Below are 16053 nucleotides of genomic sequence, written 5' to 3'. Positions count from 1 at the left end.
TAATCTGTGGGCAGCTGCAGTTTTTACCCCAGGCTAAAGTAGCAAATATGGCTTACAAAGACATGGTACTATCCCAGATGGCTTATCATCTGAAATATAAATGGGTAAGCCACATACTCCAAAGAGAAGCTACCTGCAGGCACCTTACCCCAGCATGGCACCCTCTGCACCCCACAGTCAGCAGACGCACCTGCAGATGGGCAAGCAGATGGGAGTCTCACCTACCAAGATGAGTAGACAGCCAAGGAAGACCAAGAAAGACAGATATCATGAAAGAAATTCAATAATGCCAAAATTGAAGGCCTAACAACTGAGAAAACAAAGTAAAAACTTTAAAATAAGAATAGTTGGGGCGCCTGGGTGACGCCGTCGGTTAAGCGTCCGACTTCAGCCAGGTCACGATCTCGCGGTCCGTGAGTTCGAGCCCCGCGTCAGGCTCTGGGCTGATGGCTCGGAGCCTGTTTCCGATTCTGTGTCTCCCTCTCTCTCTGCCCCTCCCCCGTTCATGCTCTGTCTCTCTCTGTCCCAAAAATAAATAAAAAAGGTTGAAAAAAAAAAAATTAAAAAAAAAAAAAAAAAAGAATAGTGATGTCCTCAGGAGTTCATATACGACATGAAATATTCATAAAATAAAAATAAATGGATGAAAAGGAAACAATCAGACATTGGAAATAAAAAATACCTTTACTTATAAACTTAATAAGAATGATAGGTCAGGTTTAATACATATGAAATGTTTACTGAAAACAATAAAACATGAATTTAGTTTTATATTGTACTAGGCATCTGTACTAGTTATTTATTGTTACATAAAACTTATCTCCCCAAAACTTAGTAAGGAGTGCCACCAGCACGTATTATCTCATAGTTTCTGGAGGTCAGGAATCTGGGCACAGTTTATCTGAATGTTTCTGGCATAAATGCTCTCACAAGGCTGCAAAGAGGGGGCCACCTGGGGCTTCAGTCATCTCAAGGCTCAGCTTGGGAAAAATCTACTTCCAAACTCAGTCATGTGGGTGTTGGCAGAAGCCTTCTAGTCTTTTCTGGCTGTTGGCTGGACACATCAGTTCCTTACCACATGGGTGTGCCACAAATGGTAGAGTGAGGGATGAGAGAGAGGGCCAAGACAAGCCACAGTCTTTTTATAACCTAATCTCAGAAGTGACACCTCATCACTGTTGCCTTATTCTCTTCCTTAACGGTGAGTCAGTGAGTCCAACCCATATTCCAGAAGAGAGAATTGCACGTTTGTGTGACTATAGGGAGGCAGGGCTCATTGGGGGCCATCTCAGGATTCTCAAAAGTGTCCTCCCCTCACATCATAGGCTCAAAGCTCAGAATCTCCTCTAAATCAGATCCAGGTGTGGTGCTGCTTAGGCATAGTTCCTTAATTAGAGCTCACTGAGTACTCCATCTGTAAGCTGAAGAGACAGGTTACCTATCTCCCGTACACCCAACATCCAGTGGTGGGACAGGCAAAGGAGAACCACTGTAGACATCTCTCCTCAAAAGGTGGTGGGGAATGGGAAACTCAAAAAGTCACTGCTACACAGAAATTCTGGAAAATGTTGGAAGCTGGGAAAATGTTGGTAGTTTTTGCTTAAGTCTCAAGGGCTAGGACTAATTCCCCGTGCCTCTCAGCTCCGCATCTGGGTCATCTTTCCTTTTCTTTGAAAGGTAGCATGTGTTTGCTGCTGAGTAGCATGTGTGAATGTTTACATTATGAAAGACTAGAGGATACGCATATGTGTGGACACACACAAAAATAGTTAAGAGTCGTTTCTAGGTTATGGAATATTTTTCGTTACTGTGAATATCTGTGTTTCCTAAATTTTCTACAGTAAACATCTTCAATTTTTGTAACAGACACACACACATAAAACGTTTTTAAGCATGGAAGAAAATCACTTAATTCAATACCCAAAGGTAATCTGATGAATTCACTTTTACTACCAGATCACAAGACGCAAAATGTATAAATCACATTGCCAGTTTATTAATTCATGTTAAGAAATAGTAGCTAGCAAAAACTAAGTCAGAATGAGAGGGTTGCTTGGTGAACACTCAATCAGAGCAAAAGATAAAATCAGTAACTATATCCACACGCTGTATGTTGATCGGTGTTTCCACTGTGGGACGAACGGTGACACTGAGTCCGTCTGTCAAGTGATACATGGACTTGAGCTGAGCCGGGTTTGCCTTTCAAACCTGCTTCTGTGGTGTGAAAAGATCATCCCTCTTCTGTTATCACAGTTTTCCACACGGAGTACAATTCAGCAGCTTAGATTTCAGTCTTTTAAAACACAGTTGCATTTGTATTAAGTCTCCCAAACCACTTTATCTCTGTATTTATAAAAAAAAAAATTGGGGGGTCATTCTTGCAAATGATGAGCACCTTTATGTTTGAACTCTTGCTGATTTTACTCTCAGAGTTCTGAGTTACTTCTTTATTGCTTCAGGTACTGACTAAAAATATTTTGGGTGCACTTTCTAAATTAGTTTCTTAAGATGTAGTCACTTCAACACTGGTAGACTTTTCTTCTTCTAGAAACCTACCTACCACCTAAATAATAAATAGTGCCTGCCTCCCAATGAAATGATTTCACATATTTAGTATGTTTAGCATATTGCCTGCAGGCACCAACTGTGGTAATAAGGATGCTGAAGCATTCCAGATTATTCTGGAAGGGGCATTGTAGTTCACCCTCCTTCAGGGCAGCTAGAAGTATGGTATCCATCACAGTGAATGTGGCATCACCGCTTCTTCTAGAGCTCCTTCAAAACAGGATTCATAATTTCAGCATAATTGATGTGCAGGCTGATTTTTGCAAAGTGAGAAATGAAATCAGTGACCGCCAGTGTTCTGTTTTACCCTGTTGGTTCAATGGCCATTTTTCTCATGCTTAGGATTAACTTTCAGATAGCTTGTAAATTATAGTGTATTTTTTAAAGCACTATGTCCAAATTTGTCATTAGTTCTGAAAATCAATCCATACTGAATATGATGAATCATGACATCGTGCTGTCATATTATATATACATAGCCATTTCCTCCTTTTTGGAAGTGGGGGTGGGGAGTAGCACGATCCTATTGCCATGGTGCATTTAGTGATTAAATCCATCAAAGAATTCTTGAAACAATTATTTTCGTGTAGTGGTCAGGAACAACTAAAGGCTGTGAGTTAGCAGGGATATAATTATCCTTCAGGGGTTGGATCTCTTAGACCAATGCAGGAGAACATGGATCCCAAGAGCTCTACCGGATTATCAAACAATAAAATTGACCAGATGAAAAGGACAGCCCACCTCCTTTACTCTCCATTTTCATGTGTGAATCCCTCTAAATAAAGTCATGTAAACCTGCACAGTAAGCATCTCATTCTCACGCTTGCAGATTCAGTAGGAGTGCCTTTTTTCAGAAGGTCGATCTCCTGGGCACTTATGTGATTTTGTTAGAGAAGGAAATGTAAGAGTAGTGAAGTAAATATGGCTTTGAAAATCCAACATACTAATAACATAGTAAATATACTAATGCCATTGATAGGTAGAGAGAGAACCAGACATTTTGTGAGTGATTTTTTTTTTTTTTTTTCAGTTAGAGCGGTACTACTCAAAGCATAATCTGTGGACTGATGCCAATAGGTGAGCTGAAACTAATGATCAGTCAGAGAATATAAACCAGCGCACTGTTTTCCTTATTCTTTTGCAAAACCTTGTCTCAGTGTGGACCGGTAATAAACATTTGAGACTAGAATTTTGAGAAGCAGTCAGCTAGAGTAGTAGTTCCAGTCAGTTCTGCTAGCCTGCTGCCCGTGTCATGGCCTAGGTGCGTGGTCTGGACTCTGCTGCTCATCTACTATGTGATTCTGATGGGATTCACTTCGCTGTTTTGCCTCTGGGTTTTGCCCTCTTTGTGAAGGATGTGGCACCGATCATCCCTGAGCTCCTTGTCAGAGATGTAATTCAAATTTATGCAGTGATTGAGTTTGAGTATAGAGAAAAGGCTAGGTAAATTATGGCAATTAAAAATTATACTATTAAAATGGTGTCTGTGAATGCTGTGTAAGATAACATGATTATGAAAAGTGAAACAGTCTGCCCTGTAGTATTTGCATATATACTGTATTTCAACTATGTAAAAACATACACAAAAAAGGATGAGCATTATTTAAAAAAAAAATTAAAGCATTGGGAAACTCTGAAGCCTAGGTATTTCTTTCTCTGTTACCTAAATTTTGATAACATGGTTATATCCTTCACAAATAGAAGTGAAGAAATAGCATACAAATGTATTCAGTTCAACAGAGTACACCTCCAATTTTGGGTCTTTTTCTATATTCCTCAATGAATGTAACTGCTCTGTTTCCACCATTTGGGATATCCATTCTATGGCATTTCTCAGTTCCTTCTTCCTACACCAGGCAAGGCTCTTCCAGTGCAAATATTTGCATACTTCCAGCCAGTCTAGAGCCAAAGAAGCTGTTCATTGGACAGTACCTACGTAACCTTCTATTACATTAAAAGCGGCATAGCTTCTAGCGAAAGCATTCTCCACCTGTCCTTTGTATTACCTTCCAGTCTTCTCAGGAACCTTAAATCACTTCTGTCTTTAAAAATGAAAGTTTCCTCCCTTGACTCTACACGCTTTTCCAGCACTTCTTTACCATTCCTCTCAAACTTTTGAAAGAGTTGTTGGAGCTAGTTGGCCTTCTTGTCTTGTCTCTCCTTTGTACCTCACCCCTTCCAATCAGTCTGATGTCTTAGACTATATATATGACCATCTTCTGATGGTCCTTGACCCCCATGTATTTAAATCCAGTAATTTTTCTTGATTTATGTGTCAATCAGATACAGAATCCGCTCTACAATGAAACAGAAAACCAATTTGCTAAGGGGTCTTACATAGCTCACAGAACTCTAAGAGTGCCCGTGAGACAGGCTCGGTGGCTAAATGTCGAGGAGCAAGGCTCACCTGGGGCAGCTGGAGAGAAAATATCATTGCTGCTTCTGGTCAGCCTTGATAAGACTCCGGGCTGGATGACAGAACCTCTGCTGCTCCCCTCCATGAATAGCCAAACGCTTCTCCCACCTGACATGCAGAAAACTTACTCTCTGCAATGTGGCCCTCTTTTCCCTCTTATACGTAAATAAATCTGTCATTCATCTAAATTCCAATGAGTTATTCATCACTACATTCCCACAACCTAAGATCATATATCATACCTGAATGTCATACATCAATATTATCAACATTCCTATTTCATGATAATGAGGTTTACAATGATATTTTCAATATTTGCATGTGTGTGTGTCTTTAAAAGTAACCCCTTAATCTGGAAAGCTATCTTATAGTTTTTAGTTATGGGAAAGCTAACATTGTCTCCTCAAGAAAAGCATGCCAGGGGCGCCTGGATGGCTCATTCGGTTAAGCGTCCGACTTTGGCTCAGGTCATGATCTCACAGTTGATGTGTTCGAGCCCCACGTCAGGCTCTGTGCTGATAGCTCAGAGCCTGGAGCCTGCTTTGGATTCTGTGTCTCCCTCTCTCTCTGCCCTTCCCCACTCAAGCTCTCTCTCTGTCTCAAAAATAAATAAACATTTAAAAAAAAGTTTTAAAAAAATTTAAAAAAAGAAAAGCATGCCATTTTATAGTTTGTAGCATTAACAAATTCAAGCAATTATAACTTAGGATCTTACAATGTTAGCTTAGAAGTCTTTAGGTTTTTGTTGAAATGCAGCTCTTTGGGTTTAAATTCAATTTATGTTGTAGCAGTTTTTACATTTCAATTCCAAGATCTAGCCCTAGAGTAATATTTACTGGTTCTGTTTCTTGTTTGTTTCCCCTTCTCTGCTCCCCGATCAGTATTGTCCAAGAATTAATGAATCGTGTCCATCAAAGATTAGTACTAATGATCTTATTTCCATAAAAACAGACTCACCACTCTGCCAGCTTTTTCTTCTGCAAGCTTGCTTGTAGGAAATGATCCATTAGTTAACAATTTAAAATAAACTAGAAAATGTTTGTCTTCCATAAATCTGACTATGACCTAGGCCTTAATGTGTTTCAGTATTTTCCTAAAAGATAAATTTTGTAAAAATCTGTAATGAAAGCTGTAATGACTACTTTTTAATCTATGCTCTAAAAACTGATGAAGAAAACTAGCTTTCTTAGTTTCATGAGATACTCACTATAAAGGAGACAAGATATTTCCTCACCACCAGAATTCAGATAAACATTTAATTAGAGATACAGTCCTTATCTTGGAGGAGATGGAGACGGAATTTATGGGGGAGAGTCTAGAGAGGAGGTAAGTTTTCAGATAAAGAGCTGCGGAAATCTGCACAGGATCTACTTGAATTTTTGCTAGATGCTAGGCCATGAATGCATAATGTAAAATTCCACAAAGTCAAGCAAAGAAGAAGGCAAGAGCAGTATGCGAAACAGTTCCCAGGGCTCATAGTTAGGCAGGAACCATTCAAGTTCCAACTTGCCAGAGTAGATGGATAGTCCATGGTAATCACCTGGTGCATCTAGTGGGGATCCTGGTGGGGTCAGGCCCTAGTAGGAGAGCTGGACTGCATTTGGAGTGATGGCTACTCTAGACCCACACTAGCAAAGCTTGAAAAAGGGCCTTAAACGGATCATGCCAGTCTGCAGGTGGCTCAGTGGCCTGCCAGAACAAAGTCCAACTACCATTAAGAGAAGAAAACAAAATTTCTTATTTAAATATGTGAGTGGATTAAGCAGCCATTTGGGCCTTATTTGGGAGCAGTTTTAAAGTTATAAATTCAGGGGCACTTAGGTAGCTCAGTCAGTTAGGTGTCCTACTCTTGATTTTGGCTCAGGTCATGTTCTCAGGGTTGGTGAGATCAAGCCGCACCAGGCTCTGTGCTGACAGCTTGGAGCCTGCTTGGGATTCTCTCTTTCCTTCTCTCTGCCCCTCCCTCCTCCCTCCCTCCCTCCCTCTCTCTCTCTCTCTCAAAATAAATAAAGAATCTTTAAAAAAAAATAAAAAATAAAGTTATGAATTCCATGCTTTCGTAATTATGGGAACATTTAGATTTCCTGTTTCTTGTTCTTTTGAGGAATTAGTCCATTTGACCTGCGCTGTCCATCACTGGCATAAAGTTGGTGCTAACATTCCCTTATTCTTTTAATGTCTATAGTACCTGTCAGGGTACCCCTTTTTTTCATTCTTCATATTGGTTATTTGTCTTCTCTTTCTTCCTTGGCTTGAATTACTTCAGTTAACCATCCCCCACATTCATGGATGTTTGGGTCATGCCCAATTTTTTCTTACTATAAATTATGTGTTACTGTATAACCATGTGCACATACCGTTGCATATTTGCAGAGCTGAATCTTCATGGTAGATACTTGGAAGTGAGATTGGCTAGATCCCAAAATACCTATATACTTCTATTAGATATTGCCAAATCCCCCTGTATCATGGTTGAACAATTTTGTTTCCCTTCCAGTAGTATATGGAAAGTAGCTCTTTCTCCACAGCTTTTCTGACAGGACATGTTGTCAAGCTTTTGATTCATAAATCTGATACTTGAATGATGGTATATCAATGTAATGTAATTTGGACTTATTTATGCATAAGGTTAAACGTCTTCTTAAAGTGCAATTATGTGTTTCCTTTTAGTGAATCTGTATACATTTTTTGTCCATTTTTTATTAGGTTTTTGGTTTTTTCTTCTGTTTAAAAGAGCTCTTTAGATCAGCAAACTGTAGCCTTGCCCAGACTGAATACTCTGATCATCCTCACAACTCAGTATTTGTACCTTACATGTCCTCTTGGTACAGTTGTACCTTCCTGTGGAAATTAACCCTCTAAAGTTTAGCATTTGCTTAAACATTTGTCTAAACATTTGTCTATTGACTCTGCTTATGCTTATTGATTATGATTGTTATTTTTGTTTTGTTTTGTTTCTCGCCATGCAAAGTCATTTATTTTTTTCTAAAAGTTGATCGTGGCTGGCAAGATTTACCCTTCTCCCAGGTTATAAAGAAATCCACCCACATTGTCCTGTAATACTTGTATATTTTCAACATTTGCTTCTATGTCTGGAATGTGTTTAGAGTATATTCTGATGTATAATTGGAAGATTCGAGGAATATTATCCCTTTCTAAATAGCTATTCATTTCTTATAACACTACCTTTTCATGTTTATTCTGTACTAAATTTCCATTCTTCTCCTCTGTAAATAGTATCAATATTGAATAGGTTCATCAAAGAAGAATGGAATTTGCAAAATAAGGAGTCAAATTATTTTCAGTTTATTTAAAGCTAGGTTACCTAATTTGAACTATGTAAATAACTTTTGGATTTTTTTTTTGAACTGTGTAAATAATTTTTTTGTTTTTTTGGAACTATGTAAATAATTTTTAATACAGCACAGGGGTGCCTGAGTGGCTCAGTCAGTTAAGAGGCTGACTTTCGGCTCAGGTCATGATCTCACAGTTTGTGAGTTCGAGCCCCGCGTCAGGCTCTGTGCTGACAGCCCAGAGCCTGGAGCCTGCTTCAGATTCTGTGTCTCCCTCTCTCTCTGCCCCTCCCCTGCTAGTGCTCTTTCTCTCTCAAAAATAAACATTAACAAAAAAAATTAAATACAGCACAGAATAAAATGTATGAACTCATTTATTTATATTGTTACTTATTCATCGTTTTGTAAGTTCATGTTGTTGAAATAATCAGCCCAGTTTTGCTCTCTATTCTGTTCAGCACCCAGGTCAGGACAGGACGTGGTTTCCCACTAATGCGGGATCAGATGATGGCCCCTACCTCGCCAGGCTTCTTCTCTCTTAACTGTACTTCAAAAGGAAAGCTCAAAGAATGGATTTTAGTTCTTTTCCCAAACTGAGGTTTCCTTGTGAAAGGCAAACAATCAATCAACTAGTAAACAATCTATCTTTGATACCAACCATGGATTGCTGTATATACAAAAATCCTTTTTAAAGTATCACCAACCCAATTAGTGATAAGACTATAAATTGCTGACAACATCCAATTAACTAAGGCTAAGGAGGAATTTCTAATAAATTGTATCCTGTTTGTAACATCTATACACCTAGACTGGGAAGGCAGCCTTTTTCCTGCCAATTACAGAACTAAGGAAGCATTTTTTTTTTTTGTTCCATTCTACTCTACAGTCATTTCAAAATGGTAACTGGAGAGTTCCAAATATTTCTGTAATCCATTCTGCTTTGACAGGGACTTCTGTAATGAGGAAGCTGTTGAAAATGAATAGTGTTCTGAATAACCTATTTTATGTGACCAGTTAAAACAAGGGATGTAGAGCCAAACACAATGAAGGGGATGGGTTACCAGGAGAAATGCTCATGTGGAATCAATTTTGTCTGCCTGTTAAAACTCAGAAACACTGACTTGAGACCAGCGGAACACTGCTGACTTCGGGTTGTGCTGACTTGTGTGTGAATGAACCGCCAAAAGTTAGTTATTATCCAACAAGCCCCAGAAAACATGATCGCTTGGGAAATGGAAGAGATTGTGTAAATTTGCATCACAAACAGGGACAGCTCTTTTCTTAAGGATAATAACGTTCATTTCCTCCTTAAGAATTCTTTTAAATGTTGAAAAAAAAGTCCTTCTGTTTATATTTCAGGAGTGACAAACACTCATCTGAATAATCTTTTAAGCTATATTTTAATATATCTCAATTCTGACTCACCTCTTGAGGTGGGTCTGAGTTTCATCTCTGTCTCAGTTTAGGTCTGAATGTCGTCCTTAGCAATGTTCAGCAAGGGTCATTGAACGGAACGCCTTTCAGTACCTGTTGTCGTCAGTCAGTGAGTACACAGAACACACATGAACAGGGAGCAAGAGAACAGCCCTCAATGCTGGATGACCACCATTTGTCCCTCTAGAATATTCTCTCTTCTTTAGCCTCTTTGTCCCAAGAGACTGATCTGTTTGGCCTACATTGATGAGTTTGGCCAACATGGAGCATGGCAGGAGGGCAGAGGGGGTGACTGGGATATTTGCTTCCTGCACAGTCACCTGAGCTGCCTGCCTCTCTGGGTCTGCCTCAGATCACAGCTTTGCTCAGAAGACCTCTCCCCACATAACCCCCTGTGTCCCTACGTCCTGATGACCATTTTCTCTCCTTGGACCTGCATGACTAGGAGAGGTAGCATCACCTGTAATACCTACACCTATCACCTGTTCCTTAAGGTGCTGCCTCGTGCCTTGGGGCTTCCCCACTTTCCCCCACACCCTTTTTAAACAGCCCATTGTGAAACACTCTTTAAACCTGACTGTGCCATCAGTTACCTCCTGGGACCCTGACTTCTAAAGCCTCTTTGGAAATTTTACGGAATATCCTCGAACTGTCACAGACATGCCTGGGGCACCTCAGGCTAAGTCTGGAAAAGTAGCAGATGCTAATAAGACTTTCTTAAGGGGAGTGAGCCTGTTTGGATAAAAAGCAAGTCACTTTTCTGGGCAGGGCTTGAGGAGGAACTAGAAAAGGAGGAACTAGAAAAGAGGTTTGGAGCAGAAGGAGATGGTTGCATAGGAGACTAGCGATACCTTTACTTATGGTAATTCTAGTAACATTTTAGTGAAGTATTTTAGAAGCCCCTTGGGCGATGTATTTGCAGTGCAGGGGATGCCCTTTTATTGCAAACCAACCTACAAACTTTCACTGCAAACCAATATAATGAAAACTGATGGGCCATTAAGATGAAAAACAAGACAGTTATCTTTAGACTGATACATAACAGGAGCTGTACATAATAGGAATGTAATGTATGCATGTTCATTGATTTTTCTGGATTTGTAAACCTTCAGTTGCAAATCACAATTTTATATATTTTAAATGTTTATTTATTTGAAATCGAGAGAGAGAGAGAGAGAGAGAGAGAGAGAGAGAGAGAATGTGTGCAAGTAGGGGAGAGGCAGAGAGAGACAGAGAGAGAGAGAGAGAGAGAGAGAGAGAGAGAGAGAGACACCTAAGCAGGCTCCATGCTGTCAGCACTGAGCCCAACGAGGGGCTCGATCTCACAAACTGTAAGGTCAGGACCAGAGCTGAAATCAAGAGTTGGATGCTTAATCGACTGAGCCACCCAAGTGCCCCAATAATCTTTATATTTTAAACTTTGAATCAAATATTTCACAGTTCACATGAAATGGAAACCAAGTATTATAAATGTATTTGTATAATGAACAGTATTCCCAACTGGTATTTAAAATAAATGCTGCCTTTTATAGGCTTTCTTGCTGAATAAAACTGATTATTTCAAGTTAATGGGGAAAAAACAGAAGTCGAGATGATGACAAGAGATTGACAAAATCATGCATCATGGATGGACTGAGCTATCCAGCCTTTCTGGAACATCTGGGATATGCCCATGCCATAGCCTGGCAGAGAGATTAGCATGAGGGCTACTACTGCAGGTTATGATCACTTCTTGGGTCCTATCAGAGCTTTGCCCTAGAAGTCTGTGCTAGAGCACATTGCCAGGAATTATTAACAGAGAAAGGAGGAAAGACTCTGGAGATAGGCAGTCTTAAGTTTAGACCTTTACTGAGTATTAGGTGGATACCAGGGGCTAATCTCTCTGGTTTCAGTTTCCCTATATATAAAATGGCAGTATCTACATCATAGGTTTATTGTGAGGGTTGCATGAGAATGTACGTAAAAGCTCAAAAATAATGATCTGATTGAGTGTATGATGGCACAGCCATTTTGGAAGATACTTCAGCAGCTTCTAAGTAAACTAAACATATTCTTACCCCATGATGCAGCAATCACACTTGGCATTTATCCAAAGGAGTTGAAAACTTATATATGTGTGTGTGTGTGTGTGTGTGTGTGTGTGTGTGTGTGTATGTGTGTGTGTGTGTGTAAAAACCTGAACACAATGTTTAGAGTAGCTTTATTCATAATTGCCAAAACTTGGAAGCAACTGAGATGTCCTTCAGTAAGTGAATGGATAAACATTCACCTATCCATTCAGTAGGTAAATGGATAAATCCAGACAATGGAATATTATTCAGCTCTAAAAAGAAATGAGCCATTAAGCCATGAAAAGACATGGAGGAACCTTAAACGCATATCACTAAGTCAAAGAAGCCAATCTGAAAAGGCTACACACTGTATGATTTGCACTATAAAACGTACTGCAAGAGGCAAAACTATGGAGCCGATAAGAAGAGTAGAGGTTGCCAGAGGCAGGGGGTGAGGGGAGAGATGAATAGGCAAAGCACAGAGGATTTTTAGGGTAATGAAAATTCTCTTACGATATTACAATGATGGATATATGTCATTACACATTTGTCCAAATCCATAGAATGTGCAACACAGAGAGTAAACCCTGAAGGTAAACAATGGACTTTGAGTAACCATGATGTGTCGTCAGTAAGTTCATCATTCTGGTGGATGATGATGGTGGGAAAGATGTGCATGTGTATTGGGAGTGGTGGTATTTGGGAAGTCTCTGTACCTCCCTCTCAGTTCTGTTGTAAACCTAAAACTCCTCTCAAAAAAATAGTCGTCTAGCAAATTAAAAAAAAAAAAAAATTGTCTCCATCCCACTTCTATCTAATTATATGATCCATTTCTCCCTAACTCAGTAACACAATGTCAGAAGCCCTGTTTCATGAGGCTGACTTTTGCTGAGACCTGAAATGTGTGTTTTGTTTTGTTTTGTTTTGTTTTTAGTATTTTAATGCCTTATGAATTGTATGGAATAGAGCAGTGTAGGAGCATTTTTTTCCTAACAGTATGTGAATTGCTTCTACTTTTCACACTCCTAAGTATACTAATATTTTCTGTTCCTACACGACGAATCATTATCATCAGTATTACCTGAGCAGCTAGTGACAGTCGAGCACTGCCTTAGATGCTGAAGATACATATAATAATTTGGCAGTTCCCTTATCTTCGAAACATTCGTATAGAAAGGACAAAAGCATACAAATCAGTGCAAGTACTGTAAATTGAATGCTCACCGTGTGCCCAGCACTTTGCTTATTACAAAGATCTTTTCATTTAATCTCACACCTTTTGGTAAATTATTAGGTAATGTTATTGATTTCATAGTTGCGTGACCTAGAGCTCAAAACAGGTAACTTGCTCATACAGTAAGAGAGCAGTAATCTGAATTTTCAGCTACTGCCATAGAGTATACACTCCCTGACAATGCTAATTCTGACATCGGGTACAGACAGTTAGGTGTTCGAACATTGCTACTCGATGTGTGATTGTGTGTGAAAACCTTTCTTATCGGTCCATAACAAGCTAAATAATGAAATCGAGAGTAAGCTTTTATAAATGTTTACAGCAAATTTGACAGAGTGATTTTTATGTCTATTAAATCTAATAGTAAAAACTAATTGGTGTTTTGTATTACATCTTTTCCCCATCTTATTATTTATTTTTATTGTATTTGACCAAAGTACTGCTCCATGGCTGATTGGAACTTTACAAACCAAAAAATAAAACAACAGCACCCTAGTCCTTCGCTACCAATAGTGTGAGTCACTCTTCTAGGATTAGTGGCATGGGAAAGGATCAGACATGAAGTAGAAATTATGATGACAGTGAGAACAGCTAATGATAATTGAGTACTTATTAGGTGCCAAAGATTGTGCTTCGTTTCTCTCTCTCTCCACGCTACATACGCACACAAACCATATAAACCACATGTATGCCATACACATGTGATATATACATACCTGTGTGTAAACATATATATGCATACATGTATAAGTATGCGCATACAGTACCATATATAGGTACATACATATATTTCTTTGTACAGAGAGAGTTCCCATTTAATACCTGCACAACAACCCTAAAACATGGAAGTAGATATCTACCATGGCCATTTTACCTGATTATGTTCTGGATATTACTGCTAACCTCTGCTTCTCCCCCGAGTTATTCTTAGCTAAAACCAAATGAATGGAGTTCCTTTCATTACCAGTGCTCTTCTGTGAATATATGAGGATGGAGAATAATTATGCTTCCCCACCTCTCCTGTCCCCCTAAAAGTAAAACCAATCACTTTCCTTCTTATCTCTTTTCTATATTTCAGGGGGTACTTAGTGGGAGATTGGAAGGAGCTGTGTCAAGGGCTTCAGAAGAGCATGTATTCCTTCACCATGCTTAGCTTTTCTAGTAGCTGCTACTCACTCTTCCTGGAATGAGTAAGAATGTTCTGCTGTGTGAGTGAACGGTGCTGACTGAATTGATTCCATCACTCGTGTACTTCCTGGAGTTTGGTGTATTTGTTAAAAAAACAAAACCAGGGCGCCTGGGTGGCTCAGTTGGTCGAGTGTCTGACTTTGGCTCAGGTCATGATCTCACCGTTCCCGAGTTCGAGCCCCACATGGGGCTCTGTGCTGACAGCTCTCCCTGTGCTCTCTCTCCCTGTGCTGACAGGTTCTCAGAGCCTGGAACCTGCTTCGGATTATGCTCGCGCTCTGACTCTCTGTCCCTCTCAAGAATAAATAAATGTTAAAAAGACTTTATAAAAAAACAAAACAAGAAGATTGAGGTGGTATGAACTTTATAATGGGACCAGTTTGCTGAAAATGGTTACATTAAAGGCAGAGTAGAAAACACACGGGCTTTTGAACATTTCCTGGTTACTAGATTGTGTCTTTTTTTTTTTTTTAAGTTTTATTTATTTATTTTGAGAGAGAGCATGAGTCGGGGAGAGGCAGAGAGAGAGAGAGAGAGAGAGAGAATCCCATGTAGGCTCTATAATGTCAGCGGCAACTCAAGGTGAGACTCAAACTCATGAACCATGAGATCATGACCTGAGTGGAAACCAGGAGTCAATGCTTAACCAGCTGAGCCACTCGGGTGCCCCTATATTGTGTCTTTAAATGTTCTTTGTTTAGATGTCTATTAGTGTGAGACAATATACTGAATGTAACTTTGGAAAGAATAGATAGGATATTACCTCATATACTGAATATATCTGAGGAGGTGGCAGAGTTAAGCTGTTATACAATATAGAAAGTATTGGGAAATGCAAGAGAGAATCAGAGGCAACCTACACTGGCTTAGTTGTAGAAAAAAGATTTGAGTAGCCTATAGGGATATTACATTAACACAAATGTGGATGGGGTATATTTTGCGTTGTAGCTCTCTTCTGGAGATGCTGGCACATAATATTAATCCCTTTGTTCCCATTTAATGTGTTTATATAGACATTGATCTGTATTGAATTTCCATAGCAATTATCCCTGTTTGTGGAACTATCTCAAATAATCATTTGAATAATTACAGTTAGGAGAAACGGTCTCTGGCATACCCTTTTTCAAATGTTGTGGTTTTGTTTTCTCTACTGACCTTTTTTCCCTATTTACAGTTTGTCTTTTTTTTTTTCTTATGTTAACTTGCTTATCTTTTTTATCTGAATTGAAATAATAAGTATATCTGCTCTCTGGAAAGCAGTTCAGTGATTCTCAAAATGAGTATGTCACATACATTAAAGTGCTGTCTTTATTTCCCTAAGTCAACACATGATGATTCCATATCAATCAGTGGAATTTTCTAGAATGGCACGATGAAAGTAATAGAACTATGCTAAGGATTCTTCTTGTCACCATGTGGTGTTTAGGGCAAAGATTTAGTTCCATTTCTAAAACATTCACCCTAAACTGATGCTGTTGTTCTAAACTAAAGCCAAGCCTGAATACGTCAGGTAAAGAGTGGAGTTTTTTTTAAGGCTCTATTTTACTGTATTGGTATTTTAGATTTCTGATATTGCCAGGTAATTGAATGACCTTCCTCTTCACCTTAACAGAGCAAATCTGGTTTCTGTTGGGGAACCTGTCTGCTCACCTATGCTAGAAGGACACCTTCTCCTTGTCTTGTGCCACTTACTTGACACACGCTGACTGAGCTCCCTGGTTCTCAAGCTTATTCATATGTGATGCAGTTCCTGGAAAACATGGTGCTTTTCACCACATATCATTCTGATGATGTTAACATTGAAATAATTAATTTTTAAATTTGCGTGTAAAGTTAAATACTGGCTTATATTAGATTCCATAACACACAAAC

At 39.2% G+C, this 16053-nt stretch overlaps 1 protein-coding gene and 1 long non-coding RNA gene across 8 annotated transcripts in view; one reads left to right on the top strand and one right to left on the bottom strand.

The window, feature by feature from the left end:
- Positions 1 to 16053, bottom strand: part of LOC132667773 (uncharacterized) — a 115599-nt gene that overhangs the window by 26647 nt on the left and 72899 nt on the right. For 2 of the 4 annotated variants that reach the window (XR_013555825.2, XR_013555822.1), the window contains exon 5: positions 1975 to 2343. The exons of 1 other annotated variant lie outside the window; for it this stretch is intronic. This is a non-coding gene — a long non-coding RNA (uncharacterized LOC132667773). Of the gene's footprint in view, positions 1 to 1974; positions 2344 to 4312; positions 4465 to 16053 lie in introns of those variants that run through there. One more of the 4 variants, XR_013555823.1, reaches the window with a different exon arrangement.
- RGS17 (regulator of G protein signaling 17) overlaps positions 1 to 16053 on the top strand; it is a 96395-nt gene that overhangs the window by 33101 nt on the left and 47241 nt on the right. The gene's annotated exons all lie outside the window — the stretch shown is intronic.

This window comes from Panthera onca, chromosome B2 (genome assembly GCF_046562875.1).
Source record: "Panthera onca isolate mPanOnc1 chromosome B2, mPanOnc1 haplotype 2, whole genome shotgun sequence".
Taxonomy (NCBI): Eukaryota; Metazoa; Chordata; class Mammalia; order Carnivora; family Felidae; genus Panthera; species Panthera onca.
This window is presented reverse-complemented; position numbering and strand designations above follow the sequence as displayed.